The 26,879-nt window shown below is 46.7% G+C and overlaps 1 protein-coding gene and 1 non-coding gene across 2 annotated transcripts in view; one reads left to right on the forward strand and one right to left on the reverse strand.

Annotated features, from left to right (window-relative positions):
- The window catches only part of MTCH2 (mitochondrial carrier 2), a 411,299-nt gene that overhangs the window by 33,544 nt on the left and 350,876 nt on the right, over positions 1-26,879 (forward strand). The window lies entirely within an intron of this gene.
- Positions 19,886-20,049, reverse strand: LOC138505288 (U1 spliceosomal RNA). Its single transcript, XR_011280103.1, has one exon. It is a non-coding gene; the product is annotated as a U1 spliceosomal RNA (small nuclear RNA).

The following is a 26,879-nucleotide window of genomic DNA, read 5'->3' on the forward strand; positions in this document are numbered from 1 at the left end:
GATCATAAAGTTCCTGTGGCAAGGGAAGAAACCAAGAATTGCATGTACCAACCTGACGCTACCGAAAGATAAGGGAGGGGTGGGCCTTCCGGATATTCAGAAATATTATGTAGCAGCCCGTTGCGAGTCCTCATTCCCCACCTCTGCGATCAGAAAACATCTCAATGGATTGCCATGGACAATCACTACTTGTCCCGGTGACAATCTTTGAGTGGCTATGGTCCCCTAGAAGGAGAGTTTTAAAGAAATCTAAAGCACACCCGATGTTTGAAACCATATGGGATATATGGCAAAAAGGCAAGGATATGGAAAACATCACTACGTGGCCATCACAACTAAGTCACCCGAAGTCTTTCGACGGCCATTCAACTTTCCTGCCAAGTCAAGATCTTCGGCGGTGGGTTCGACGGAGGTGATCCTATCGGCGCTTCCGAACACGTAGCCCGGCCTCGCCGGCCTACACATTAGGGAGAGTGGGGGTTGGTGTGGACATTTCTGTTTTCTTCTAGAATGCCTTTCCCTTTTTTCCCCCTTTCCCTCTTGGTCATTATCACTGATTACATCCTCAGCTATGGAGAGGACTCCTTTTAGATTTTGCCCACGTAACGCCAAATTTCCGTGGAAGGACAAGCATAAGCGGTGTAACCGCTGCTTACCCCTCGACCACAACGAGGCCGGGTGTGCGGCCTGTAAACTCCTTCGTCCAAAAACCTTGAAGAAACGCAGGGTCAAAAGGTGGGCAGCTTACGGCATGTCGAAGACTGATTCCTCACCCGCGGCCGCCGCTGCCAAGTGTGACGAGGGGGATAGTGATAACGCTACCTCCATAACGGAGGTTGTTGACCTCTCAATGGAGCGCTCCCGCTCCATCGCGTCTGTCCTCGACCCCGAAAAACTCGGCTCCGGCATTACTTATGGGGATGTACACCCTGGCGACGCTGACGCACACGAACAAGTCACTAAACACACAACCCATGGCCACTCCTCGAGTAAATCGAAGACGGCCTCAGCGCCAACGGAGACGCTTAATCAACCGGCAGCCTCTGCCGACCGTAAGGGTCGCCAGCCCTCGCTGCATGCGTGCCTAGCAACTGGGCCGTCTTCAACTAAGGGCGCTACCACCAAAACGTCTGTCGAAACGCCGCGTAAGAGGGTGTCCGTCGATGGTAATGTTTCGGCTCCGCCGAAAACTATTCACGGCCAGCCCTCGACGGAGAAACTAGTCGTGGAAAGCATAGCTAGAATAGTCTCCAAAGATGCGCAGAAACGGCTGGTGAAGGAGTCACCAAATCCCGCTCAGAAGGTCAGAGAGACACCGAAATATACGAAGGGTATGCCGGAACCTCCCCCCACATCGAAGGGAAAACCCAGAGATATGTCCCCAGTGCCGGGCCCACGAGAAGGGTTCTCAGAGAGCGACGGGGGTATATCCTCCATGCTATGGGAGAGATCTCGGCGCCTAGAGGCGGAGGAGCAAGCCTTTCTGCCACTAGAGCGTTCAGGGTTATCCCAGTGGACTAGGGAAAGATTTGAATCATGTATGGACAGGCTAGATAGATTTGTGTCCAGTTCTGAACACATTACACCCAAAAGGCCAAGGGAGGGGCTCCCTGAAGACCCTAGGGCCAAATTCCCAAGACCTTTTGACCCACGTGAGGAATTGATACATATGACCTCACTGAAGAGGACCCACATTTTCAGGAAGAGGAAGAATTCCTAAATACTGAGGATCTACAAGACCCTGTAGGGGACTTTGAGGAAGACCCAGACATATGTGAACCACAGCCCTGGCAGTCACCAGCGGCGTCAACAGGCCCTGATGTTTTAGACCTGCCCTCTCCTCAGACCACACCGGTCAGAGACCCTTCGCCTGTTGATGATCAACCCACTTTCAATGCAATGCTATGCAATCGGCAGCACATTTTCAAATTGAGACAGAGGACACTACCCCAGAAATAGATTTTGTTGAGAAAATAAGGAAAAGCCGCCTGCTAGCCAAGCCATACCCCTTCTCGCCTTCATCAAGACACCTTGTTCCCTCTTTATCTACACCTGCATTGGTTAGAGGGGTCAATCCAAGAATCGAGAAGCTTTTTAGCCCCTCACCTTCTGACCCCTTCTATATTAGGGGTCATTCCATACCCGATTCCCTGATAGTAACCACCACGAGGAAAAGGGCAGAGGTTCCGCTATCTACTAGCGAAGCACCCCCGGACAAAGAGGGGAAGAAGCTTTATGCCTTAGGGAAGAGGATTACATCCTCGGCAGCTTTTGCCAAGCGTATTGCCAACAATACAACCTTGTTGCTAGCTATGCCGATGTCCAATGGGGACTGTTGCGCGAAGGCCTACAAGAAGCCCCTGAGCCCTTGCGAACCCGCTTATTAGCCACTGTGACAGAAGGTAGTCAGGTAAACCAAAGCATCATCAAGAACACCTTAGGTGCTGCGGAAACAGCTGGCCGTTCACTAGTCCAGGGTGTACTTCTTAAGCGACATGCTTGGCTCAGAAACTCAGGTTTCAAATCAGAAACACAGGCGTCCCTCATCAACAAACCCATTGAAGACTCAAACTTGTTTGGCAAGGCGGCTGATGACGCACTGGAAACAGCTAAGAAGGAACACAAAACTCTAAAAACCCTGGACCAAATCACAAGACCTCCTAATAAGCGAGGTTATGGCAACAGGCGCTCTTTTTGTGGCCAACGACAAAATTAACAACAATACACCTCAGCCAGCAACTGTTCTTCCCCTCAGGGAAACAGTGGACAGTATGCTCAGAGGACAACGTCGTGGCAAGGGAAGAGGTCGGGGCGCCACTCACAGAGCCTCGCCGGCTACCAACACCAAATGACACAAAAGTTTGTGTCCCCTCCCATGCATCTCCGGTCGGGGGCCGGTTAACATCATTCCTGCAAGCATGGGAGGGAATTGCCACAGACCGCTGGGTACTGTCAACAATAGCCCATGGTTACTGCATCGAATTCAGTCGATCCCAAACATTCAGACCCCGACGGGGAAGACGCCTATCACCGGAACACCTCTCCATCCTTCTTGAGGAAGTCAAACTGCTGCTAGAAAAAGGAGCCATAAAGGTCGTGCCTCTATCACAGGTAAAGGAGGGTATTTATTCAGTGTACTTCCTTGTACCCAAAAAGGATTTAACCATGCACCCTGTTTTAGATCTGCGCCCAGCAAACAAATTCTTAAAACCTCACAAATGTTGTATTGTGACTTTGCAGGAGGTAATCCCCCTGCTCACACAGGGGAATTTCATGGCAACACTGGACATGAAAGATGCATACTTTCATATTTCAATGTTGCCAGCGCACAGGAAATACCTCAGGTTCATGATAGAAGGCAAACCCTATCAGTTCAAAGTGCTACCCTTCGGCATAGCCTCAGCGCCAAGAGTATTCAAGAAGGTACTGGCAGTGGCAGCGGCACACAACTGCGCAGGTTGTCCATTCTGGTCTATCCTTACCTCGACGACTGGCTCAACCGAAACATGCTTCTCAGATACCCAAAAGACTGTAGACCTTTTGTTCCACCTGGGCTTCTCCATCAACGAGAAGAAGTCCAGTCTAGACCCCAGCTAAGTCAAGCAATTCCTAGGGGCTCTAATTCGAACAAGGGACGGCTTCGTCTTCCCCTCCAACGAGAGGGTCCAAAACATGCTGTTTCAGATCCCTCAATATGTAGCCGGTCGGGAGGTGATGGTACGCAAAGTCATGCGATTGCTAGGAATGATGGCGTCATGTATTTATTTGGTACCTCACGCCGCCTGCGCATGCACCCAATGCAAGAGTGGCTCAACAGCCAGTGGTGTCAGGCCAGCGGACAATGGGACGATCTAGTGGTGGTCTCGCAGGCCTTGGTTCTCTCGCTGCGATGGTGGTCGAAGGAAAACTTTGTGTTGGGGAAACCCTTTGCCACCCCCGCAGTGGACGCCACTCTAACCACAGACGCATCCCTCACAGGATGGGGGGCTCACCTATCCCATCAGACTGCACACAGAGTTTGGACTCCGAGTGTGGCATCCAAACACATCAACTTGCTGGAACTGCTGGCAGTCTTCAAAGCACTGAAGGCTTTCCAGACACCTTCAGGGAAAGACAGTGCTAGTCCTCACAGACAGCACCACAGCCATGTACTACCTGAACAAGAAAGGGGGTACTCACTCTCGAGGACTGTCCAAGCTGTCGCAGAACATCTGGAAGTGGGCTCTCAAACACATGTTCCTGTTATCTCAACATGTACCAGGGGAACTCAATCTTCTGGCAGACGGACTCCGCAGAGACTTCCCTCTGCCCGCAGAGTAGGAATGGCGACTACACAAAGACATTTTCTCCAATGTTTTCGCAGAATGGGGCTTCCCAGAGATCGACCTGTTCGCAACTCTGGAGAACACCCAATGCCAAGATTACGCCCCCAGTTACCACCAGAACCGATCCAAGGGGAACGGTCTCTGGATAACATAGTCAGGGAAATTTGTCTACGCCCCCCCCCGACTCCCCTTCTCAACAAGATAGTGCACAAGATGCACCAGGAACCAGTTACCATGATACTGCTGGCCCCCATGTGGGCTCACCAACCCTGGTTCGCTCATCTGATGGAGATGTCACTGTCTCCTCCAGTGAAACTACCCTGCCCATACAACATGTTGTCACAGGACAGGGGCCAAATGCTGCATCCATGCCCACAGACCCTGAACTGGGCAGCCTGGCTCCTGAGGTCATAGATTTTGGACATTTGCAGCTCCCACAAAGATGCATGGACATTCTCAGAGAAGCAAGGAAACCGAACACTTGCTACTGCTACTCTAGCAAGTGGAAATGGTTCATCATCTGGTGTAAGTCAAAGAGCAGCAACCACGTTGACTGCTCTCCCACACATATTGTTCTATACCTGATTTACTTGTTGGACTCAGGTTTAGTCTTCAATTCTATTAAAGTTCACCTAGCTGCACTCTCCGCCTACACTAAGGTGTCATGGAGGAAAGTTCCAGTTAGTAAAGCCTTCATGGAGGGAGTGAAAAGAATTCAGCCTCCTACATCTAACCCAGCTCCCGGATGGGACCTGAACGTTGTACTAACCAGGCTAATGGGCTCCCCATTCGAGCCCATGCATAAAGCAACCCTTAAGGATCTCACTCTTAAGACTGCTTTCTTGATAGCTATGACCTCCATTAGGAGAGTGAGTGAACTACAAGCGCTCTCTATATTATATCCCTTTGTAACAGTTCACAAAGATAAGGTGGTTCTGCGCACACACACCCTAGGTTTGCACCGAGGTTCATTTCAAAATTTCATGTCAGCTAGTCTATAGAACTACCAACGTTCTTTCAAAACCCATCAAACTTGGGAGAAAAGAGCCTGCACACACTTGATGTGCGCAGGGCTGTCATGTTTATATGGAAAGAACTAGACCACTGAGAAAGACTAATCAGTTCTTTGTCTCAGTGGCGGCAGGAAGAGAAGGAGATGCAGTTTCGAAATGCACTATATCTAGATGGATTGTCCAGTGCATCACTCTCTGTTTCTCTCTTGCTAAGAGAGAACTGGCCTTCAAGCCTATAGCACATTCTACTTGAGGCACTGGGGCATCCATAGCATTCATTGCAAATGTTCCCCTTGAGTCTGTTTGCAAGGCGGCAACCTGGAGTTCTGTACAAAACACTATTGTCTAGATGCCCATTCTAGATCTGATTCCCAGGTGGGACAAGCAGTACTAAGACATCTTTTCTCTACTGTTCCTTCTCACAACCCACCTCCAACTCCGGGTACTGCTTGCTAGTCTATGCACAGCATGTGATTCCAAGCAGATTAACAAACATCAGAAGACATGCATTACTTACCGTAAAAGCATTTCTGATGGTTGTATCTGCTTAGATTCACATGCGCCCGCCGTTCCTCCCCGCTCAAATGGAAGGAACACAGACGTCTTATTACTTTCTCTCTTTTCTGTACTCACTCACGTTAGTCATAAGGCTCCCTCATGGCAGAAAAAATAGAGGGACCTTGACGCGTGAGGGATTTTGGGTACACTACACGTCACTATAGGGATAGTATTACAGACACGCCTATGTCGACGTCCCCTTTTCGACTTTCGAAAAACAAGATGCAATACTCTGCAGTGACCACTGGATGTCGGACTATGCAAAGCATGTGAATCTAAGCGGATACAACCATCAGAAATGCTTTTACGGTAAGTAATGCATCTCTTATATAGCGCCTTATATATCATTGGTATGACCTCAAAGTGCTTGTATGTTGAACGCCCTTGGGAACCGCAGTTCAAGTCCGTAGAGAGAGAGAGAGAGAGAGTCGTATAGTGCGTGGGTGCACCGGTTGTGTGTGCAGCTGGTGTAGTTGTTAGATGATAGATGTGCTGAGGAAATCAGTTGGATGTGTTCAGTCAGGTGGGTGGACACCCAGACTGGGTTTTGGCTGCGGTAGGCCTGAGGAACGCCTAGGCTACCCGGGATGTGCTTCAGCTAGCTGCATTTTATTAGGGTGATGAGGTGACTGTGGGGTCGTGTTTGTATGTGAACAGCTAGGCTGAATTATCAGGGGTATAGCTGTGTTCTAGTTGAGTGATGGTGTATAGAAGAGAGTGAGCGTAGTGGTGTGATAAGGTGGTTATCAGTAAAAACGCCTGAGACCAGGCATGTGAGCACGACGGTGGGGACGTACATAGCGACATACATATGTAATGTGACAGGATGGATATGGGATACAGATTTCTGATGTTTGTTCATCTGCTTAGAATCACATGCTGTGCATAGGTCCGACATCCAGTGGTCACTGCGGAGTATTGCATTTTGTTTTTGGTAGTCGAAAAGGGGACGTCGACAAGGCGTGTCTGAAACACTATCCCTATAGTGACGTGCGTTGTACCCACAATCCCTCACGCGTCGAGGTCCCTCAGATTGTTTTTTTCCGCCCAGCTTCTGGTCGCCTTCACGCGGAGCTCCTCGAGAGACATTGCAACTCATCGACCTCTGGTCGTGTTTTATCTAATATTTATAACCCCTCCCTCGACGCAGTTGTAAGCTGTTCTCCGCCGAAAAGAATCTTCGACGGAGGGTCGAGCGGAAGAAATCCTTCGGCGCTGCCGAACACGTGGCCTGGCCTCGCAGGCCATATACAGTAGGGAGAGTGGGGTCGTGGGACATCTCTGGGTCTTTTCTGAGAATGCCTTTCCTTTTCCCCTTCCTTTCCCTTGGGGTGTTTATCGCGATTTATTGCCTCGGCTATGGAGAGGACACCGTTTAGGTTTTGCCCACTTTGTAAAGGCAAATTCACTTGGAAGGACAAGCACTCACGGTGTAACCGCTGCTTGCCCCTCGATCACAAGGAGGAAAGGTGCGCGGCTTGTCGGCTTCTTAAGCCTCAAACTCTAAAAGACCGAAGGGTTAAAAGGTGGGCGGCCTACGCAATGTCGAAGGCCGAAGGTTCACCCGCCGCTGCTACCACCGACAGAGACGAGGAACGCGATAACACGACCTCTGCTACGGAAGTCGAAACCCCCTCTAAGGAGCGCTTACGCGCTTCGTCGTCTGTCCCCGGCCCCGACGGGCTCGGCTCACGCCCTGCTTATGGGGATGAACACCCCGGCGACACAGACGCACACAAAAATCCACATAAGCACACAACCCACGGCTCTTCTTCGACAAAGTCGAAAAGACCTTCGGCGCCCAAGGAGACGCAGGTTCCACCGGCGGCCTCCTCGGACCGTTCGGGTTCGAAGCCCCTCTCGCAACCGCAGCCGCGACCTGCGACTGGGCTGTGATGGTTGAGCTAAAACATGGCGCTGGTGCGCAGTGCATTCTGGGGGAACTCAGAGCCATGATGGATATTTATCCATGCCTCAGTGGAAAGCTACACTTGCTTTGCGAAACAACATGTTTTCAACGTTATTGCTGATGGGCTTGGAATGCAGGCATTCCCAGCCAAGGACACGGCACTGGGAAAGCTAAGATCCGCAGGTGCCGGCTGGTACCTGATAGCGAAGTTTGTTTTGGGTTTGCTCGGCCTGTGCCAAGGTTTTGAGATGAGTTATGGAATTGTTTCCCGGGGCGTTTAGGAGAGAGAAGTGCTTTGCTCCTTGAGGTTACTGTCGGTTGATTCAGCTGGCAACCAACGGTCACCCATCAATGCGCAAGCGCACTGCCAGAAGGTTCGAGAAGTTGCCACCCCTTGTTGAGGAGGGCATATATGCGGAAGCCCTTAGCGGTCAGACGGGATAAGCACAAAGACTTCAGTCGGAGGGGGGACGCTTCGGTCCGACACTCCTGTGGGTTGTTGTGCTCTTGGCCTGGCTGTTATCGGGGTCTTTCAGCCGCTTCTGGCCAGATGAAGTTCCATTAAGCTACGCCCACGGTGATGTATTTCTTTCTTTGACTTCTTTATGTTTTCTGTGATCTATGCCCATGTGAGTTTCTACGAGTTATTTCTATGTACCTGTAAGCTTTGAATAAATAGCCGTAAAGAGCTGATTATCTTCTAAAGTGTGCGTGGCTGTGAATTATTGTGTCTGTTTTTGGGTTGAAGTATTTGCTCTATAATTGCACTGGTGATTTATGGTAGTTCCGTGCACTTTTTAGAGGAGAGCAATACATTTTTGGCGACGAGAGGATGGGATATTTGTGATGAATTGCTCCAAATATTAAAGAATCCGTCTGTTTGAAGCTGAGTTATTTGTGATGAGGTGTTCCAAATAATCTGTTTGAACGAGCGAAAGGTTGTTTTAACTGGGCAGTGAGTGTTGAACTGTGTTAAGCTGTTTTGTTTTTTTTTCCTTTTCCTTTGCTGTAAAATAACGATTGTGTGAGAGAGTGCAGAGCAGGCTGTCGCCTTTCCTTGGTCGTCTCACTGCAGCTCTGAGACAGCCAATAGACAGTACCTTTTGTGTTGGCCTGCCGCGGCCGATAGCATGTGTGTTTGAGATCTTTCCCCTTCAGTAAAGTAGTCGTGGCTGACTTACTGCTGGGAAATGAAACCAAGGAGCCGAAAAGCCGTGAGCAGAAAGGAAAAAATGTCTATGTTCACAGTGCTCCGATGAATGATGAATTAAAGATATATGTTCAATTAGGAAAGAATTTTTTCATGCGGTTTCCCTTGACAAAGTTGTAAAGTGAAAGCTTGCTCTATTTTGGCATGAGAGCAGAGAAAGAAACAATTGCAAGTATTTGATGAGCAAATTGTGAACTAGTGTTTAAACATTAAACATTGCGATTCAGCCCCAGTGTGCTAGCGAGTGGGGGGCTGTAATATCAAGGAGGCGAGGATGCGCCTTTCTTATGATGTATGCTTTTGAAGTGTTCACATTCCTGAAGATAACGTGGGAATGAGCCGTGTTTAGGAGAAAAGAGTAACATCGGTGTTGAAAGCTTAAAGGGTTTGTCTTTGGCAACTATAAATTCCATGTGCTGGCGGTGCATTATGTTTAAGGAACACACTAAAATTGCCTGTTGTGCCATGTTTACAATGGGTGAGAGGCTCACTTAAAAAAAAAAAAAAAAATGAGTGAATGGCATTTGAATTTTCGATTTTTGGTGAATGGCATTTGAATTTTCGATTTTTGTGTATTGATTTGAAATTGCAGAACCAGTTTGCACTGGTTTGGGGGGAAAAGACAATTTGTATTTTCTAAATTGCCCCTAGAGTATTTTGACTGTTTGCACGCTATACCATGGAATTGCTGCTAAAAGCAAAAGTACTGTTGTTATTAAGGGATGTATGTTTGATACGAGACAAGGACAAGTTGATTGTGATATATAGTGATAATGTTGTTGACAAATTAACGGCCCACAAGCAGCAATACAGAGTGTGGGTTGCTTTTGTAGATAACGTGCAGGGAGCTGCACTACACATGACATGTTTTAAATGCACTGACATAAGTGGTTATATTCTGGCAATGGTACAACAGAATGGAAAATCTGTGTGTGATAAGACGGCACAAAGATTTAGTGGGTTACGGATTCTGTTGAAAGATCGCACAGTGCAATGGAGTGAGATTGTGAAGCCAAACTTCAAGGTTACGAGGAAAAAGAAAAAAAATGTATGCCTTTAAATGGGACATCAGTTTAAACAGGCTAAAAAGACATTTTGCAAAATTACATGAAGTTGAATATGATGACAAGAAAATGTGCCTCTTTTGAACATGGGAGTCTTGCTGTGCGGAGCTTGTGGCTCGGAGATAACTTGCACTGTCTTGGGCGAGGTGCGCGAAAGAAAAAAAAACTGTTGAAGGAAAGCAGAAAAAGCACTCCTGTTCGGTGAAATGGTGTTTACAGAAGCTGGCAGATCTAAGTTGCTGGAACAGTGCAGGAAAGAGTTAATCTGAGTGAACTGTCTGAAACGAGTGCCTTCCATTAAAGCCGCCACAGTTTAAGATTTATAGAGCAAAGAGATAAGCTTGCTGCGCGAAAGATAAACAATGACATTCCTGCATTCCATCCCCAGAGAGAGACACTGTCAAAAACTGAGGAGGGGGGTGCAATTACCGAATGCTGAAACTGAACTGAAGGATGATGTATACAAGTAAAGAATTTGCCCAGTATCAAATGGCAGACTGGGCGTATCGCGCATATGAACCTTTGGGGAAAACTGTGCATTTGTGAATGAGCTAAGAAAAGACACAGCTGCCCATTTCAAGAGACATTGCCATGCAAGCTGCATTCCGGTGCCCCATGTGATGTCAACTGAAGTAAAGCGCTGTGCACTGGAGAAGAAACCTCTAGGCGCTTTGTGAGTGAAAATACACAGCTGTCACACAGCCGGCAAAATGCAAGTTACATTGCCAGGGCTGGAGTAACTGACAAAGACATTATGGTGTTCAAACTGACAAAGATAGCCGTTTTGCAAGAGACAACATGCAGAGCAAGGCTTTGGAGTATAACATGAACACTGCACATTAGCCATGATCCAGAAGCCTCACGGCTTAGTGCAAGAATGAATGATTTGTTGAAGCAAATAAAGGAACTGACTCAAACTACCGCTCTCAAAGGGTGGCCCACAAACACCCTTTGGGAAAATGACAAGTGGAAAACCAGAGGCTTGAAAATAAACAAGGCTGCTTGTACAACTGCCGGCGGTATTGGACTAAAGGACTTTACCTATAAGAAATGGAGTGATGCCAACAGGGCAATCTAAATCAAGATCATGAAATACTGGAAGCAAGTTGGTGCCTGGCATTCGTGATTGCTTTGGTGAAAACGACCGTTGAGAAGTGCGACTTGGGTACTTATTATATGGCTTTTGTAAAATCACAGATCAGTCTGAGGTACCATTGACCAACTATGATCGCATTGCACAAATGAGTTTGTGAGTAGGCGGTTACACCCCGTATGGTTGAGTGCAAATAAGCCCCCAGTCACATGCAGAAGGGTGGTGTTAAGGGAAGGGGTGGACAACGTTGATATTGAAGTCTTGATGACATCCTAATGTGGATAACACTGATAGTGTACCTTTTGATGAAATCTTAACCTTTCTGTTTGTATTTTGCCTAGGCAAATAACCAAGAAAGTAAATTAAGGGGTAGACGTGTGCAATTGCCGGGTAACACTGATCAGTCAAGCAGACGCATTCTCAGAGAAAGCGAGCCACTGCGACATGCTATTTCAACTTTGAACCTGTCCTGCACCGCACTCAAGGCTGCTAACGTGCGTGAAAAGTGAAAACATTTGTTCGGCAACCTGTGAGAAGTGTCCAACAAAGTAATAACTTTTGCTGAACTGTCACGGTCCGGACTTGGCATATTGTCAAACATTTGATGCTGCATATTCAAATGATTCAGTCGACGGTTGTAATGACCTTATTGATATGTTTTACCTTTCTTGTCTAAAGGACTGTGGACAATGAGTTGTGGACTATGACATCATGCACCACAAACAGCTGTGTGAAACAGCACTTGAATGCCAACATGTTGAAACCTGATTCTTAAATGCATTTTGAGATTAATATATGAAAAAGAAAAAATGAAAGGTTTTGCCCTTCCAAAGGAATTGCCTTAACCAGAGATTAATATGTTTTGCCTTTTCCAAAATTACTACATTGCATGCAGCCAGAAAAATGGTTCATGAATTGTTTGGGCAGCAGGGTTGGGCGAGATTTTGAGATAAAAGGAATGCGCACACCAGAGTTAACTGTGCGATTAAGGCCTTTGATTTGTAGTAATGCTGCCAAGTGTGTGAGCTCTAATTAGAGATGGTTGACTTTGAAACAGGATGGCTCTTTCCATGTGGTAACATGTGCTTTGACTTGATTAGAACTAATGATGTTTCCTTTACACTCAGTGATAACTCGAGATAAAAGGTCAACCTTTGCATCTGTAGGGATTCTCCTGACTGTGATTAACATGTACATTTGCTATCAGAAGCTGAGGTTTAAGCATTAACCCTTTCATTAGTAGGTGTTTGGGGTTTAGCTGCTGTGGGGTTCCAAATCTTTGATGAAATTAGCATGTTTAGTAGTTAAGAGTTTCAATCATATTTCGCAAGCTTTACAAGAGTTACTCCTTGATAGTGAAGTTATTAGAAGAGTTACTTTGCAAAACAGAGCTGCTGTTGATTATCTATTGCTGAAAAATAATTTAGGTTGTAACGCAGTTGAAGGGATGTGTTGCTTTAATCTAAGTGACCACTGTAGATCCATTGAAAGTCATATTAGAGGTTTGAGGGTTCTCATTTTCTCAAGTGTCCCAAGAGCATACTGGGAATTGATGGGATTGGTTATTTCATTGGGTTCCCGATATTGGAGGTACACTGCGTTATGCTTTCGCTTGTATTTGTATTATATTAGCTATCATAATAGCTTGTTGTTGTTGTCTAACATTTCGTCGGTTTTGAAGACCGCCTCTTTTGCCACTGGGCTATGGAAAGTAAATATCCAAGGGTGGATTGTGATGGTTGAGCTAAAACATGGCGCTGGTGCGCAGTGCATTCTGGGGGAACTCAGAGCCATGATGGATATTTATCCATGCCTCAGTGGAAAGCTACACTTGCTTTGCGAAACAACATGTTTTCAACGTTATTGCTGATGGGCTTGGAATGCAGGCATTCCCAGCCAAGGACACGGCACTGGGAAAGCTAAGATCCGCAGGTGCCGGCTGGTACCTGATAGCGAAATTTGTTTTGGGTTTGCTCGGCCTGTGCCAAGGTTTTGAGATGAGTTGTGGAATTGTTTCCCGGGGCGTTTAGGAGAGAGAAGTGCTTTGCTCCTTGAGGTTACTGTCGGTTGATTCAGCTGGCAACCAACGGTCACCCATCAATGCGCAAGCGCACTGCCAGAAGGTTCGAGAAGTTGCCACCCCTTGTTGAGGAGGGCATATATGCGGAAGCCCTTAGCGGTCAGACGGGATAAGCACAAAGACTTCAGTCGGAGGGGGGACGCTTCGGTCCGACACTCCTGTGGGTTGTTGTGCTCTTGGCCTGGCTGTTATCGGGGTCTTTCAGCCGCTTCTGGCCAGATGAAGTTCCATTAAGCTACGCCCACGGTGATGTATTTCTTTCTTTGACTTCTTTATGTTTTCTGTGATCTATGCCCATGTGAGTTTCTACGAGTTATTTCTATGTACCTGTAAGCTTTGAATAAATAGCCGTAAAGAGCTGATTATCTTCTAAAGTGTGCGTGGCTGTGAATTATTGTGTCTGTTTTTGGGTTGAAGTATTTGCTCTATAATTGCACTGGTGATTTATGGTAGTTCCGTGCACTTTTTAGAGGAGAGCAATACATGGGCTTTCGGCAAACAAGGGCGCTGCCACCAAACTATCGGCCGGTGCGCATCAACAGACAGCGCAGACCGCCGTAGAGCGTTCGATACCCATAGCGTCGAAAACTCAAGCTTCCGCCGACAAACGAGTCGCCGATAGCTTAGCAAGGATCGCTGTAGCCGACGCCCAAAAGCGTACGCCGAAGATTTCGTCGAGCGTTATGCATAAGTTAAAGGATACGCCGAAAAAGCCCAAAGGGAAGCAGGGACTACCCCCTTCAGACAGGGAGTCTCCCGACACACCGGAAGGTTTTTCGGAGGGCGACGGGACACTTTCCTCGACGCTTTGGGAGAGGTCGAGCCATTTCGAGTTAGATAACCCTATGTTTCCCCCGCCAGACCGCTCTGGGGTACCCCATGAAACTATGGAAAGACTCCACCTCTGTATGGAGAGGATGGAAAAGTTCATGAGCACCCAGGCCTCTCAAACACACAAGAGGACCAGAGAAGGACCTCAGGAGGACCCCAGGGCTAAAAATCCGAGGCTAGTCGATCCCCAGCAGGACACAGCCTCAGACTTCCAAGATGTATATGACCTCACTGGGGAGGAGCAAGACTTCGAGGAAGAAGATGATTTCATGGACAATGAAGAACAGAACCAGGAGGAATGTCTGGAAGACAGAACAGACATTATAGAAGAAGGCTTCGGGGTTAACCCAGAAGAGGGACCTTCACACCCCTGGCAATCACCATCAGTGTATTCCGACACTGATGTCCTAAACCTAACTCCTCCGGACAATTCTCCAGTTAGGAACACGTCTCCAATTGACGATCAGCCGACGTTCAATGCACTGTTGCGCAGAGCAGCAGCGCATTTCGAACTCGACACCGGAGAACTCTCTCCAGAATTGGACTTTGTAGAAAGAGTGATTAAGGAAAAACCCCCGGTCAGCCAGACCATTCCACTCCTCGCTTCAGTAAAGAGAAGGATCATACCTTCGCTGTCCACTCCCGCTATGATCAGAGGGGTCAACCCACGGATTGAAAAACTTTTCACTCCTTCACCCTCAGACCCCCTCTACATTAGGGGACATTCCATTCCTGATTCCCTAGTGGTTTCTAATACTAGAAAGAGGGCAGGGGTACCACTTTCCACCAGTGAGGCACCCCCTGACAAGGAGGGCAAGAGGCTATATGCCCTTGCAAAAAGAGTTACTTCCTCGGCTGCCTTCTCAGCAAGAATTGCCAACAACAATTCCTTGCTTGCAAGCTACGCAGACGCGCAGTGGGCCAAACTGCGAAAACGCCGAGGAAGCACCGGAGCCTTTACGTACGCGCCTACTGTCAACTATTGGCGAAGGAACCCAAGTGAACCAGAGCATTGTTAAAAACTCTCTGGACGCGGCAGAAACAGCAGGACGTTCCTTGGTACAAGGAATACTCCTAAAGCGCCATGTATGGCTGCGCAACTCAGGCTTTAAACCAGAGACACAGGCGTCTTTGATAAATAAACCTGTCGAGGACGCTAACCTCTTCGGAAAAGCGGTAGATGAAGCCCTAGAGATGGCTAAAAAAGAGTTCGACACTATCAAGACTCTCGACCAAATCTCTAAGCCCACTACCAGGCGCGGCTATGGCAACAAACGCTTTTTTCGTGGCCAACGCCAACACCAACAACAAAATCAACATCAGCAATACCCTGCCACCAATTACCAAACCAATAGTGGGCAGTACAGCCAAAGAGGCCAACGCCGGGGCAAAGGGAGGGGTCGGGGATCCACCCCCAGAGGCTCCCAAGCCCCCAACAACTCCAAGTGACGCGAAGATTCGCGTCCCCTCCCATGCAACACCGGTCGGGGGCCGGATAACATCCTTTCTTCCTGCATGGGAGGAGATAACGTCAGACCGTTGGGTACTGTCCACCGTAGCCCACGGATACTGTATCGAATTCATCAGTTCCCCATCCTACAGACCCCCGAGGGGACGTCGCATGACACCGGAACATCTTGCCATCCTTCTCCAAGAAGTACAACTGCTGGAAAAAGGAGCCATAGAGGTCGTGCCTCTATCTCAGGTAACGGAAGGTATTTATTCAGTGTACTTCCTTGTACCCAAAAAGGATCTAACCATGCGCCCTGTATTAGATCTGCGCCCAGCGAACAACTTTATCAAACCCCAAAAGTTTCGTATGGTAACCTTACAGGAAGTAATCCCACTGCTTTCTCAGGGAGATTACATGACAACATTGGACATGAAAGATGCATACTTTCATATTTTAATGTTGCCAGCGCACAGAAAATACCTCAGGTTCATGATAGAGGGCAAACACTACCAGTTCAAAGTGCTACCCTTCGGCATAGCATCAGCACCAAGGGTATTCACGAAGGTGCTGGCAGTGGCAGCGGCCCACCTGCGCAGGTTGTCCATCCCAGTTTACCCCTACCTCGAAGACTGGCTCATAACAGGGGATTCTTACGAAACATGCTTCTCCAATACCCAAAAGACAGTAGACCTTTTGTTCCAGTTGGGCTTCTCCATCAACGAAAAGAAGTCCAGTTTAGACCCCAGTCAGATCAAGCAATTCCTAGGGGCTCTAATTCAAACAAAGGACGGCCTCGTCTTCCCCTCCAAAGAGAGGGTCCAAAACATGCTGTTTCAAATCCCTCAATATGTAACCGGTCGAGAGGTGACGGTACGCAAAGCAATGCGCTTGCTAGGAATGATGGCGTCGTGTATTTATTTGGTACCTCACGCGCGCCTGCGCATGCGCCCAATGCAAGAGTGGCTCAACAGCCAGTGGTGTCAGGCCAGCGGACTATGGGAGGATCTAGTTGTGGTCTCGCAGGCCTTAGTTCTCTCGCTACGGTGGTGGACAAAGGAAAACATGGAAAAAGGGAAACCCTTTGCCACACCCGCGGCGGAAGCCACTCTAACCACAGACGCATCCCTCACAGGATGGGGGGCGCACCTATCCCATCAGACTGCTCACGGAGTGTGGACTCCGAACGTAGCATCCAAACACATAAATCTACTGGAGCTACTAGCTGTGTTCAAGGCGCTAAAAGCCTTCCAGGAACACCTACAAGGCAAAACAGTAATGGTCCTTACAGACAGCACCACAGCCATGTACTACATCAACAAGCAAGGGGGCACCCACTCTCCAGGCCTGTCCAAGCTGGCCCAGAATATATGGAAGTGGGCTCTCAAACAGGACATGTTCCTACTATCACTACATGTACCCGGGGAACTCAATCTGCTAGCAGACAGCCTCAGCAGAGATTTCCCCCTGCCCAAAGAGTACGAATGGCGCCTGCACGAAGACATCGTCTTCGACGTCTTCACACAATGGGGATTCCCAGAAATAGACCTGTTCGCAACCCTGGAAAACTCACAATGCCCAAGTTACGCCTCCAGGTACCCCCAGAACCAATCCAAGGGGAACGGTCTGTCGATGCAATGGTCAGGGAAATTTGTTTACGCTTTTCCCCCCGACTCCCCTTCTCAACAAAGTGGTGCACAAGATGCACCAGGAACAAGTGACCATGATACTAGTGGCCCCAATGTGGGCACGACAACCATGGTTCGCTCACTTGATGGAGATGTCTCTATCCCCCCCAGTAAAACTCCCCTGCCCGTACAACATGCTGTCTCAGGACAAAGGCAGGACGCTGCATCCATGCCGCCAGAACATGAACTTAGCAGCTTGGCTCCTGAGATCATAGAGTTCGGACATCTACAACTCCCGCAAAGATGCATGGACATCCTCAGGGAAGCCCGAAAACCGAACACTCGCCACTGCTATTCTAGCAAGTGGAAAAGATTTGTCATCTGGTGCAAGAGTAAAAGCATCAACCCTATTGACTGCTCTCCCACACATGTGGTCCTATACCTCACCCACCTATTGGATTCAGGTCTAGTGTTTAACTCCATTAAAGTCCACCTAGCTGCACTTTCTGCATACACCACTTCCCAACTCAAAGTGTCGTGGTGGAGGATCCCTGTTATAAAGGCCTTCATGGAAGGAGTAAAGAGAATACACCCCCCGATAGCTGACCCAGCTCCCGGATGGGACCTTAATGTGGTACTCACCAGACTCATGGGCTCTCCATTCGAACCCATGCACAAAGCATCTCTTAAACACCTCTCGCTTAAGACTGCTTTTTTAATAGCTATCACCTCCATCAGGAGAGTAAGTGAACTTCAGGCTCTTTCTATTCTAGACCCCTTCGTTACAGTTAACAAAGATAAAGTGGTTCTACGCACTCACCCTAGGTTTGCTCCGAAATTTATTTCTAAATTCCACGTAAACCAGTCTATAGAACTACCAACGTTCTTTCAAAATCCTTCCAATTTGGGAGAAAGGACTCTGCACACACTAGATGTACGCAGAGCGGTCATGTTCTACATGGAAAGAACCAGACCACTGAGGAAGACTAATCAGTTCTTCGTCTCGGTGGCAGCAGGAAGAGAAGGAGATGCAGTTTCAAAATCCACTATTTCTAGATGGATTGTTCAATGCATCACTCTCTGCTATACTCTTGCTAAGAGAGAACTGCCCTTTAGGCCAAGAGCACACTCTACTCGAGGCACGGGGGCATCCATAGCATTCATTGCAAATGTTCCCCTTGAGTCCATCTGCAAAGCGGCTACCTGGAGTTCTGTGCACACCAATGTTCCCTCTATTTTTTTTGGGCTGTGTGCGCCAAAGAATAGTTGTGTGCGGGCTGTTTTTCAGTCATGTGCGCAACTGAGTGATGCGCTGCCAGACCGGGGGTGGTCGTCGGCGCAGCGGCGGCGCAGCGCCCCACCAGTGAGCAAAGCTTAGTGATCAGATTCCACAGTGTGCAAGCGAGGAATGCGAATTTGCGGTACAACAAGCTCTACTTCAAGGGACATTTGGGTGCTCTATTCTCCTCCCAAGACTTTAGCTCTTCTGAAATTGTGTCCTTTCACATCTCTAAACCAAGATCTTTCGTTTTATGATGGGTTGGTACAAGAACAGAGGGGTTCTTGTAGTGGAACACAGATTCTGCCTCACAAATTAATATTGGCACAGCATTAGCTTCTCCATTCTCAGTTCACTAAATGTATGGAATATAAAGGAAATGCTTTCTCTTGGTTTAATGAAATAAACAGTACATGAACATGATTAATGACAAAGACGGCTTAATAGAAGGTGGGGTATGAATGAACATTGGACTCTGACAGTTAAATAAAAAGCACTGAATCATGTAATCATGTAATCTCAGATGATTGTCACCACTCACCTCACCAATGCCATTTGTGAATGTCATGTGACTGCCAGTGTTTAAACATAAGGTCTGTTGTAACGTAACTTTTAGATCATGTGATCTCCATATGTGTAGCAGTGGAGAAAAGAGGTGTTCATTCTACAATACTCTGCCCATATGAGGCCCACTGTGTATTTATTTGCAACTGGATTTAATTCTACAAGGTTTTTACTTGTCGCACCATGGAGTACTGACCTTCCACACACCAGGTCGGGTGGAGAACAATCGTGTGGCAAGCACGGGATGGCTCTATCTCTGCTACACATATGCCCAATTCAACATATTGAGGGTTCATGTGTCTGTTACATTACAACACTCCAGACAACGCCTCTACAGCCAACTTACACAACATCACCACCTGTCCACTCCCTGCCCTGGTCCCTTTCGGGATACCAATGCCCCTATGCCCTCAACAAAGACACTGTGGGGTCGGTGCTTCCGAACTGCACACAGCAACAAAGGCTAGCATCATCCGGGGTCAGACTGGGCCATGTAATTGTCTCAGGCACCAAAGAAAAAGTGGCTTGCACTTGCAAATAGCTTTTCATTCCTTTTGTGATACCGTTTGAGTAGTACCCAGGGGAGCTTTTTGATAAAGTGACGTGCAAATTGTTCATTTTAAAGAATATTTATTCAGCAACACTGGTCAAAACTACTAGTCGCAGCAGAGTAAATTAACTCATCAAACTGGCCCACATGGGCCAATAAGGGTCCCAGTGACTTTTTCTTTCTTTCACCAATGCATCAGGGCTGGACCCCTGAGCTGCTCGGGGCTGGCCCTCTTGACTACAGCAAAAGAAACTCTGCTGCAAGACCAGGGGCTCTGTGTGTAAACCAGCTGACTCGCACACTAAACTTTTTCTTTCTTTTACCAATAAATCAGGGGTTAGCGCAAACGCAGTCCCCCACTACTAGAAATAATGCAGTCGAGTACCCTGCATTTGGGGACATCGAAGGAGTCAGCAAATCCGATGTGCAATGGATGAGCCTCACCCGGGGAGCTCTGCCTTTCTGATCACAGATGCTCCCCTGCCAGGTAAGTATGAGTTGCGAGCAAGAGGGCAGGGGTTGGGCGGCGGGGCCTGTTCTGGAAGCCCCGCTAAGCGAGGGTGAGAAGACCGGCACTGACCCAGACCCAGCCCTCCCAGAAGCCCTGAGCGTCTGCAGAGCTGCCTGCCCCACAGGCAGGGAGAAGCTCCGGCAGGCAGAGCCCAGCAGAAGAGGCACATTGTAGCACAGTTCATTTCTCCCATCAGGCCCTGCTCGGCCCGAGATTTGCATAAATTCGGACCTGGCCGCCAGCCAGCAGGCCCAGTCGGATAGCGAGCAGCCCTGGTGCAGTGGGCCCACTGGCCCGTCAGCCCCAGGAGGGTCCATGGCCCTCCTGAGCCGACAGGTCACCCCGCTTAAATAGAGCGTCTCGGGTGGGGTGCCCCCCATCAGGACACGGCAACGCCATGAAGGCAAGGCCCAATCGGTGCTTGGACGGGGCCGGCGGCAGCCGGTAGCCAGACCCCCCCGCCCTCATAAATCCCCAGGAGCTGCTGTAGCCAGACCCTCCCCCCCCATAAATCCCCAGGAGCTGCTGGCTGGGCCTTCTTCAGGTTGGAGGGCCTGGGCGCGAAAACAGGCAGGGTGGCTTCAAGAACTACCGGGGCACCTCATAGCATGGGGCGCACATGGGTGGAGGGGAGGGGGCGGCTGAGTGACATCCATGGGGAAACACACCATAGCGTTTTTTGCCAAACCCTTTTATAAGACGAGAGTCCTCTCCTCCTTACCTTGTAGCACAGTGACAGGCTGACTGTTGGCTGCTGACTGTGGCCTGGGTCGTCGTCACCTCGCCTGGTGGTCCTCCTCAGTGTGGCTGTCCTGTGTGTGGGCTGGGCACAGGGCTGGCTGGTGGTGTGACTGGTGACTGAGGTCCACTGGTGCACCCCAATAAATCATGCCCAGGCAGGGCCAGGGTGGGTCAGAGGCCCAATAGCATCAGTCACGTGCGTCAGGCCGTGATGGACCTGGCGGCACTGAGTCTGGGCGGACAAGAATTTTCATTGGCTTGTTCTTCCCCCAGGCACAAGTGGAAGTTGTTTCAACTTTGTAAAGAAGTGCAACAACAAATTTGTTGTTACTTCCTCCAAAGTTGAAGCAACTAGTGTGCAATGTCACTGGGCCCCAGCTCAGCCCTGCAGGCAGGCTGCCCCCCCAGGGTCAGGACTCGGAGGGAGGCGGCAGGTGTTACAATTGCTTTAGTGTGTGCAATTGCTTCAGCCGCCTGCCGCCTCCCTCCACAGATCAAAGTAAACGTTGAACTCGGCCGGCCCGAGCAGAGCGCGGGCCGAGCACCACACGGCACCGGCCCCCCACGGCCGCTGGTGGCCCGCCCACCATTTTGAATGATGCTGCCTGCTTGCTGCACATGCATCTGCATGCATCATAAATTATGATGCATGCATGATGCAATCATCAAAGCAAGGTAACAACATCTAGTGTTAACTTGCTATGATGATGAATTGTGTGCAGACACTGCAGAGTGCAGTCTGCAGACAGTGCCGCCGGTGCCTCCTGGCTCCTGCCCTGCCCAACCCAGCCCCAGGCGGCCCAGCCCCCAGGAGTCTGACTTGACTTCCCGGCCGCGGGATGAAAAAAATAAATAAATAAATAAATAATCATTTCACCCCAGGAGTCCGACTTGACTTCCTGGCCGCGGGCTGGGGAAAAAAAAAAATCACAAAATGATGATTGCAGTGCGCGGCAAAATAAGCACTATGCGCGGCTCACAATCAAAAGGTGCGCGGCCGCACAGGCGCGCACCTTACAGGGAACATTGCTGGTCAGTAGTTTGTGGGGGTCATCTGGGGTTTCAGGTATCTTTTTGGGAAGTCGCTTAACGTAGGCAGTCATGGAAAGTCTTGGAACTACTTGGGTTTCCAGGGAGCAGTTCACAAAATAATTATCTATGTTGTCACAAAGTTTTGGAGATTATTATTTGCATTATTGCAGGAAGGTGGTTGCTTATCTCCTTGATTTTGAACATTTCTATCTTCGGGTTGCTTCCAGTATGAATGTTTGGTGTAGTGTAGTTTATTGGCATTTAAAATTGGTGTTTTGTAGTGTGGGATATGTTGCTGGTATTTTTCTTCTTGGCAGTAGGGATTCCTCCATGATTGCTCTAGTTTCCAGTTAATTTCCTTCAGGGTTCGAAGTTGAGGAGTGAACGATTTTGCTGCTTTTTTCTCTGATGGTATGAAGTGCTTCATATTTGTAAGCGTGTCTAGGGCTTCCACAATCGAGTTGTATAGAATCTCTGCTCGTTCCTCTGGCTGCTAGTGATTTGTTGGTGAAACAGTAGGTTTGGTGTCCTCCAATAGTTCAAGTTCCTCTTAAATTGAGACTTTTCCAGCTTCTATTGGCAGTGGCAGCTAGTCCTTTGAGAGAAGGGAGGATGTTCCCTGGTGTTTAGCCTTCTGAGAAAATTGTGTCCAAACTTTGTCCAGCTGGTGTGTGTTGCTATTTAGATCATATGTTTAAGGTGAAGGCTGAACATGTAGAGATAATGATGTTTTGTTTTCTTCCTGAAACCAGATATTAAGATCTCCAAGGTGCTACTAAAAGATGTTTGCAGCTTTCCTCCAAAAGTAGGATTGTAAGTGGCAGGTTGGTATGCAAGAAGGAAAGAGAAGTTAATCTGGTGGTTGGCATCTAGGCGGATGAAAGCAGTCTGGGTCCAGTGGGTGTGATGTTGGGAATTCCAAGATGCTTCTTGTAAACCACAGCATTTCATCTTCCTTTTTCCTTTTTGGTTGGCCTGTAGTAATGTATAATTGGTTGGTATGGTGTCATGTGCTACTAATTTGTACTCCCCTAATAACCAGGTTCCTGTATGCTGGTGCCTCCTTCACTGAGGATCTGGCGGATCCGCTTTCTATGCTTGGACATGTTACTAATGTTAATGAAGGTTCCTATTATTCTATTGCTTGTCGTTGAATGCTGGTCTTGCCGTCTTGAGTTATTCTTATTTTCAGTGTTGTTCATCTGGACTTGGGGGTAGAGATCACATTCTTCATTGCCCCATGTTCTTCATTGAATAGTTAAGGAATGTTACATGTTTGGTCACTGTGTCAATCTGAATTGTGGTTGTCTGAGCGGTCCTGAGTTATAATTGTTAAGTTGGTGGTCCTTGTTGCTGAAGGGATTGTTATATTCCAGGGTTTCTTTCAGTGTCCACAGATCCTTAGTAGTGGTGCAGGGGAGGATTTTGCTTTCCCTTCCTGATGGGACTCTGTGGTGCTGCTTTAGCATTTTCATGCACTGATCATGGTTTGGTCGTGTGTTGGTCTATTGTTTGTTGCGATTTCCAGTAGCAGTGTCTTTTCCCGACCATTTTTCCATCGGTATACAATGTGCAGGGTTCTATGAAGCTATGCCCAATTACATTTTTCTGCTGTTTTCTTTTAAACCAAAAACCACAGGGGAGGGGTGGAGTTTTGGGGGGGGATACCCCCCCGCACCCTGCCTTTACACCCCAATGTATACCTTACCCCAACTTATTTTCCACCAGCTTGTGGTAAAAGAAATGCACCACAAACTTATTCAGCAAAGTTGCCATTCGGCAAAAGTGATGACTACCATATGCAGTAGATTGGACAGGTCTGTTAGTAGAAAGGAAGCAAAACATATTTAGAGTATTTACTACTTATGGTGATGTAATGTTTGGCCAAGCACTGTTTGCGTTTTAATAAGTTTCCCCTGAGATGCAACATTAGCTAAAAGGTGGGACGCATCAGAGAAACATGTTTTTGGCCCATTCTGCCCATCTACAATTGAATTCAATATGCATTTACGTGTTTTTGGCCAAAGTACAAAGACCTTAGAAGGAAACTGATTCTGATTTTGAAAGGGTTACTTTTTAAGTGTCGCCGAGATCTAGTTAATTGGTTACTTCATCTCCTTAGGGCATGTGGCCACTTGTGCTTTGTTTTTATGTAATTCAGTCTGCTCTTAAAATTCGTAATCCATTGAAACATTGTGATTCTTGTCAAGTATGTATTTATAAGGTTGTTCTCTTTTTCTTAAATATTGTAATGTTTTTGTGTATTTCTTTATTGGTGTTTTAAACAGTCACGATTGTATACTAAATCAAAGTAAAGCTTTGATATTGAAAAATACACCATTTCAAAGGACTTTTTATTTTAGAGCTCTACTGACACTATTGAAAGGGTATTGTATAAACATTTTAACCATTAACTCAGATATGTTGTGACGTTTGCAACCGTGCAATGATCATTATTGTGGCCTCAGTGCTTTAGGTTGTGGAGTATTTTACTCCCCATTTTGTGACGTTGACAGCCAAATTTCTTCAGCAAGTAAGTTCCACTTCAAGACAAGCTATGCTACTTGAGCGTTTTCCAGTGGCACTATGTTGGTGCCACCAATCTGAACATGTCCAGGGACCTGTAGAAGCAGACTCTTACGTGCCAGGTGTTTGCTTTTTTTCTTCTGATAGTATTTTTACTCCCCATTTTCTTTGAGAGGATGTGCGTGGTTTTAGGGTGTAAAAGTGGCTGGATAGAACCACAAACTGAAGTTAGAAATGTTTTTTGAATTGTCGTGTGCTCTGAGAATGTATTGGTCGGGTTAGCTAACTGAGCCCACAGACACATCATAAAACGGTTGACTTACATTTACTGTTTGATTGCAGGTACAAAATGGTAAGAAATTGTTTACTGTTGAAATGCTTTACAAAACGTGTTCTTGTAGCTATTATTGGTCATTATTACTATTCTTAAAAGAAAAATCCAGACTAAAGCATCTTAATTTGGTAAGACAGTATTGGATCGGCAGGCTTTTTAATCGCAGATTTCTTTTACAGAACAATTTCGGCTGAAAATCGAATTGAAAAATATGGGGGGTGGGGGATAAGGTGAGATAATGCTGTGGGGGTGTAGGGACTAGATAATAAAAGAAGGGGACTTGGGAGGGGGGTCTGGGGGGAACCTCCTAAATATATCAAAACAAATCAAGTTTTTTTGACTGCAACTTCTCCATAAAAAAACTCAGTGAACAAAAAATCCTGGCGATCTAAGCACATAGAACCCTTAATTTATGGTCCCATGATATGCATGTTTCTAGTCATTGATGTGAGGGCCTTCTGTTTGCCTACTATGGCCTGCCATAACTTTTTGTATTCTTTTGTGACTGGTCATGTTGTGCTTGTGACTATATTGTGATTTCCAGTAGTAGAATTTTGTTTGTGATGGGATATTTTGCATGGGGATAATTTGCCTGTAATACTAGGGTTGGCTGTTTGCCCTGTTATGCTGCCTGTTAGTGGAACTGTTGTCTGGGCAATAGTGGTGCTGTTGAGAAGTGGAACTGTTGTCTGGGCAATAGTGGTGCTGTTCAGAAAAGTGTCATACTCTGGTGCATGCCAGAAAGTCTGATTAATAAACTAAAGGAATATATTATACAAGAAGTATATATACATTCTGGTCCAGGAGAGGTGGACACACGCACATCCATGACATACAAGTGCTATAGTGAAAATGATTGGTATCCCTAAATTCAGTAGAACACCTATCCCCTGAAAACCGTATAACTGGAAAAGCACTCAGATATTATAAAATACATATTAGAAAGGTTCACTTTACATCAAAGTGAATCACATCAACACATTGAAATAAATAATTTCAAGATGAATTCATCAACAGATGTATAACATCCTGAATAGGAAACCCATGTAAACTGTTGAGTACAATTCCATACATCTTTTCATGCTCTTGATAGAATTTGATATGTGAGGTCAGTGCTTTTATGGAGATAACAATCCCTTCATCAGGAGCAACATAACATCTGTTAAGTAATATTTAAAAATTAATTATTTGGCTAACATGTCCTCCGAGAAATCAAATACTTTCATCCTAAGCATGTATACTAATTATGTAAATAAAACTGTGAATCTTTCTAAACAATCCCATGGGAGAAATAATCATGAACAAAATATACATTTTGACCTGTTTAGATGATATTCTGTTTCATCACAATAATACGAAAAATAAAAATCTCTCAATGATGTAGTACAATATTTAGTATCCAGTTAATTAACCCAAGGACTGCACATCTATTAAGATATTGAACATAAAACCAAATATGTGTTCAATAACTGGACACGTATTTGGTTTTATGTTCAATAACAAAGATGTTTATGCTGTAATATGAATCAAATCAAATTAAGGTATTGCATTCAAAATGAAGGGGGTAGAACAGTCTTTATAAATGTGGCTAAAAATGAGAGAAAATAACCTTTTAATCTCGAGTTTCTGTGCTTATTACGAGCAAAAAAGGATACGACATCTAAATGAAATGGTGAAAAAATATATTAAAGTAACCTTATGTATAAGATTTAATTATAATACTCAAATATCAAAAGTCGATGAACCCAATAAGGTAAAAAAATGTCATGGGCACGCTGAAGTAGCCTTTTCACTGGTATTAGACCCAATTGATTGGGCAAAATGCCAGGATATTTAAATAGTGTGATGACGTCATTGCATATATGTCAAAACACAGAGGTGGATAAAGTTACATTTAAAGATCCTTTGATTTTAAACCTATATATCAAAGTTACAAGGCATCACATTCTCTGGAAGAAATGGTGTTTACATCCATAATATCCAATATGTAAGAAGAGGCTAATCCATAGATAAGTGTATAGTTCTCACTAACAACTAGAAAATGACTGAAATATCTTTTAACTATCTTAAATATGCTTAATAATCGATAAGAAAAAGGAAGGGGAATAATACACAAACAGAACAGAATGGATCATGAACATTCATTGCCTTTAATAATGAATTATTAAACTATTCATCCAT

Source organism: Ambystoma mexicanum, chromosome 11 (genome assembly GCF_040938575.1).
Source record: "Ambystoma mexicanum isolate Mex_15411 chromosome 11, UKY_AmexF1_1, whole genome shotgun sequence".
NCBI classification, from domain to species: Eukaryota; Metazoa; Chordata; class Amphibia; order Caudata; family Ambystomatidae; genus Ambystoma; species Ambystoma mexicanum.